Below are 5,950 nucleotides of genomic sequence, written 5' to 3'. Positions count from 1 at the left end.
CCCCCCCCCCCCGGGATGAAGATCACCCTTGTCGTCAAGAGTGAAGGCTGGAAATCAAGCTCGTTGATAGATAATAACGAGGGGCGAGAACAACGAGTTGTGTACCTTATTGACGTAGCGGAAACCGTTGAACTCACCACCAAAAGAATTGCCCCAAGTCAAACTTTGAATCTCTTGGAAAACAAAGTTTAGTTTCACAAACTAAATGTCTTTCTTCTTGTGTGTTTTGCAAAAAGAAGAAGAGAAATCTTCACTGTTAAGAAAAAAGAAAATTGATAGAAAGGAAGAGCAAAAACCCACTTTCTGTTCGTTCATCCCACTTTAATAGGAAGACCAAATGAGTTATTATAGAGAAAGAATTAACTGCCATGGGAAACTGCTCTCAACTACACCCAAACGTGTAGTAACTTCTCCACAGAAGTTATTTTATTCTCAAACTCTATCTCTTCCTAAATGGGTTGGGTCAGCCCATATAGAGCGACCCGGTATCCGAATTTAATACCCAACATCTCGCACTTCGCTCATGATGGGCTGGAACTCAAACTAGTATCATGAATAAATAACACACTTAATTCATATAGACAAGTAGTTTATGCGACCTGCGAGCATCAAGAGCTATAATATACTTAAACCCTTTAAGGTTGTTTAACAGCTCTATGTAGAAATCCAATCACATGCGGAAGGGATTTACTACTAACATGAGGATCTTATTACTCGTAATACCCCGACATCATTTGCTATTCCAATAACTATTTATCTAATCCCCCATCCTCGAAAGAGGTGAACACGAGTTCATGTTTAACTTTGTATCCACAATTACACCCAATACCCTCATGGTAAGTGTAATGGTCGACCTATGAATACAGGTTAAATTACAAAAAAAATTATTTATTTGTATTCCCTTTCTACTCGAATCTTTCCATTCCAAATTACATATACTGCATTGCAGAATCACTCATGGCTATTAGTAACATGCTAAAGTAGCAACACCGATTGACACTTCAAGAAACAGTAAAAGGTCAAAGGGTATTCTACTAAAAGTTAATGTAACTTCTTTGGGATCTCACACAATGAAGAAGCAGGGGTTCATTCTTCCATTATCCCATGGTCGATAGCACACGTGGTATGAAACACATGTTACAGTGTTCTTACCTTATATTGGCACATGTGTCTTATTCTGTTAATCATTCAACACCGTACAGATCTTGGTCTAGACACCTCCAAATGTCTAACCCGGGTTTCTCAATTCAATAATCCTCAAACCATCTTCTTAGAGAAATTTGCATCTGGCTTACAAAACAAGTCATAATCGAATAGTGAAATTCGTAAGTCTAATTACTTGTCAAGACCGACCTCTACAAGTATATAACCTCGCATTATCCAAGGTTCTATAAGGTCTCATCTCTTCATGATTCTTAACGTAAGAGGCGATTGCTCGTGTGACAAAGCTAATCTCGCGACTTGTTCGACACACTTTATCAACAAAATATTCATCACATGCATACGAGATATAAGCATAAGTTCAAGAGTCAAATTTTGATGAGCATATTATAATAAAAGTCATTTTAGAATACATAAATATGTTCACATCCTTCGCAAACCTAGAGCCATAACATGTTTCTCAAACAGGTCTCTAGATATCGCCTTTGTAAAAGGATCAGCTATCATGCTTCGCGTAGGAATGTATTGTAAATTTATCTCTCCACTTGATACCATGTCTCTCAAAAAGTTATACTTGATGTCAATGTGTTTGGTCTTGCTGTGATACTTAGGATCTTTTGTATATGCAATAGCCGCTTGACTATGAGTCATGGGATCCTGAGAGTTCTTTGTAATATCCAAATGCTCAAAGAATCTTTTCAACCAAACAACTTCTTGTACTGTAGATGCACAAGCCACGGACTCAACTTCCATCTTTGAAAAGGCTGTACAAGTTTGTTTCTTACTTTTGCATGATATAGCACCACCATTAAGTAAGAAGGCATAATCGGATGTTGATTTTCTATCATTCCGGTCACCAGCCCAATCGGCATCTGTATATCCTCTTAAGTATAAATTGTTTCCACAACAACATAGTGAATAATCTGCAGTTCCCTTCAGGTATCTGAAAATTCTCTTTGCAGCTTTCCCATACCTGCTAACCAGACCTACGGCATAACAAATGTCTAGGCGAGTACACATCATAGCGTACATCAAGCTCCCGACAGCACTTGAATATGGAAATCGAGACATGTCTTTCTTTTCATTTTTTAGTCTTGGGACACATTTCAAGGCTTAAAGTTTCACCTCTCGCTATAGGGGTATCCATGGATTTGCAACTATTCATGCGAAAATGCTCCAAAATTTTCTTTGTATAAGTTTCTTGAGATAGACTCAATAACTTTTTGGAACGGTCTCTTTGGATCTTAACTCCAAGGATATAGTGTGCCTCGCCTATATCTTTCATGTCAAATGACTTTGAAAGTCATGACTTGATAGTTTTCAAATACTCCAAATTATTTCCGGCCAATAAAATATCGTCCACATAAAGGGAAAGAATTACAAACATCCCATTGGACTTCTTCACATAAATGCAATGGTCTTCATTGATCATGGTGAAATCATATGAGATCACATCCTTGTGAAATCTCAAATACCATTTCCTTGAAGATTGCTTCAGGCCATAAATAGATCTTTTTAAATTACATACCTTCTTTTCTTGCCCTTTAACGATGAAGCCTACGGGTTGTTCCATATAGATTTCTTCGTTTAGTTCTCCAATGAGAAAAGCTGTCTTCACGTCCATTTGATGTAATTCTAAATCCAAACGTGCAACAATGGCCAAAAGTAAGCGAATTGAGGTAAACTTCACAACTGGTGAAAATGTTTCCTCATAATCTATTCCAGCTTCTTGAGTAAAGCCTTTTGCCACCAATCGTGCCTTGTATCTTTCTATTGACCCATCCGCTTTGCATTTAACTTTGAGAACTCATTTGTTCCCAATAGCTCTACGCCCAGGCGGAAGGTCAACTAGGTACCAGACTTTGTTGGTTTTCATGGACTCTAATTCTTCTTTCATTGCTTTCATCCACTCATCTTTTCTAGGGCTTGATAAAGCCTCAGTCACAGACTTTGACTCATCCATTTCTGTGGGAGATACCAAGAAAACATAATCTTCAATGTCATAAGTACGTTTGGGTATATTTTTCCTCGCACTCTTTCGTAGTTGAAATTGAGGTTCGTCGGAAGGATTTTGAGATTGAGAGTTCCCACTCCCACTCGGATCAAGAATAAGATCTTAGATCAATTTGATTATTAATTGTGTCAGAAGGCACTTGCTGACTGTCTGAGTTCAACATTTCATAAAGAGGCTCTCCATTCTTTACCTCGCCCTTCTTTGGAAAATCATTTTCCAAAAATGTGACATCTCGCGATTCAATCTCAGTAACACTTCCATCCTCTAATTCCCAATGAACACATACCATTTGGAGTGTTCTGAATATCTTATAAAGATATATTTCTTTCCTTTTGGACCTAATTTACCAAACTTGCTAAAAGAATCTTTTACATATGCAGCACAACCCCAAGGTCGTAAATCCCTTAAGTTTGGTTTATGACCAGTCCATAGCTCATAAGGAGTGGAAGAAACTGATTTAGAAGGCTCTTTGTTCAATATGTAAGTTGCAGTCAATAACGCATCTCCCCAAAAGGAAATAGGTAAATTTGCCTGTGCCATCAGGGACTTTATCATGTCCAATAGTGTTCTATTCCTCCTTTCTGCTACACCATTTTGTTGAGGTGTGTACCGAATAGTTAACTGTCTGGTGATTACCTTTTCATTACACAATTCTTCAAATTCTTTTGATAGATACCCACGCCCTCTATCGTTTCTTAAGGTCTTAATCCTTTTGTCTAATTGATTCTCAACTTCATTCAAATATTTCTTAAAAGCATTCAAGTGCTTCAGATTTATGAGAAATCAAATAGACATAACCAAAGTGTGCGAAATCATCAATGAACGTAATAAAATATAAAGCACCAGACCTAGACCTCACATTCATTTGACCTCAGATATCAGAATGGATTAATTACAATGGAAAATCAGCTCTCTTAGGCTTTCCAAATGGTTTACGTGTAATCTTCCCGGCAAGACAATTTCACAAGTTGGCATTTAAATTTTAGAGAAATAACCTAGATGTCCTTCCTTATCCAATCTATTCATTCGATCTTGCCCTATGTGACATAATCTTGCATGCCATGTAATAACATCAACACCACTGTTACTAGAATAACATGCCATAACACAACGGTCAACATAATAATTATACGTAGAAGGATTACAAGTTTCGTCGAATCTCTGGAACATACAGGACGCCATGCAACATCAAAGATCGGCCACCACGCATGTCCATTCTACAAGCGCTTATCCCTTTGACTTCAAGCTATGCATTATTTCCCACATATACATGCTTTGATCCAGGTGAAACTCGACGAAACTCTATGAACGCTTCTCTATCACGGCTCATATTATCGGTGGCCCCTGAGTCTACAATCCACACAGGATAAGGTTCAGTTAGTAAAACAGTGATAGAAACATATATAGCACTAAGAGATGCATTTTAAAATGCTACCTTTTTCGGCTCAGTGCACTCACGAGCAAAATGCCCTGGGACTTGGAAATTGTAGCACATCATCTTGCTCTTGTCTTTCTTCTTATAGAATCATTTTCCTTTCTTGGAATTTGGCTTGTTTCTTTTCTTGGAGGATCCTTCTCCGGTCTCCTTACCCTTTCCGTCATTTTTCCAGTTTCTCTTGCGTTTGAAGCTTGATCTCTTTGTAACACTTAATTCTGCCACAAAGGCATTAAGTATAGCTTTAGCAGCACCAAGTCGCTCGTCTTCAAGATCCACATGACGGGCGACATCAGCAAAAGTTTTGATGCTATCATTGTGGGTCAAGTTAACCTTCAGATGTTCCCAATTATTGGGAAGAGACCGAATCACTGCCTGAACCTGCTGCTCATCAGAGAGAACATGGCTAGTACTTTTGAGTTGAGCAATCATATTTGACATCACCCTTAGATGTTGCTTGACACCGTGATCATGACGCTTTTTGTACGTGTCAAACTTGATTGTCAACTGTCGAAGTCGAGTCACAGTCGTACCCCCATATGCCTCTCTTAAATGTGCCACATGGCTTGAGCAGTAGGATACTGCTCACATTCGTGGATGAGATCATCAGCAACTGAACTTACAATAATTCCACGTGCAGTTGAATCTTTCTTCTTCCAAATATTGTAAGTTTCCAGATCCCTCCTGTGTTGGGCAGTGTTACCCTCCTCTGGGTGACTCATAGCATGGTTAATACTTTCAAGAGCATCTTGCTCTTCGAGTACATACCACATCTTACGACTCCATATGTCGTAATTTTCACCATTCAGTTTGTCACCCTTGTTCAAGTCAGCAATGATACTTTTCGGTGCCATGTCTGTAGAGACAATATTACAAGTTTAACTCATCAATATATACTTCAGTTAATTTATGCATGTGATTACACACTCAAGTAAATTAATTATAATATTAATTTTACATTTAGTATAGAATCGAACGATCACTATATTTCCATTCATCATCTATATCTAAATATTTTAATTAATATTAAAATCACTTCTTAGTGTGTACTTTATTTCAAGTCTCAATCCAATACAAAAAAAAATATATGATAAACAATATATGTAACTGGTGAGACAAGCAACATAATTTAAATTTTATTAAGATAAATCACATAATAACAATTTACATGTTTGCTAGAACATGCATGTACCAATCGAACACTAACTCTTGCACATACACGCTAAAAGGTGCACTGGGCCAAATATCATGATAAATCTCAGTTAAAATTTCACCCCAAGGCTCTCGAAGAGAGTCCGTTAAAATAGCTAATGCTTCCCAATCAGTAATTTCTACGTAAT

This window comes from Nicotiana attenuata, chromosome 3 (assembly GCF_001879085.1).
Source record: "Nicotiana attenuata strain UT chromosome 3, NIATTr2, whole genome shotgun sequence".
NCBI lineage: Eukaryota > Viridiplantae > Streptophyta > Magnoliopsida > Solanales > Solanaceae > Nicotiana > Nicotiana attenuata.
Note: the sequence above shows the minus strand (reverse complement) of the source record.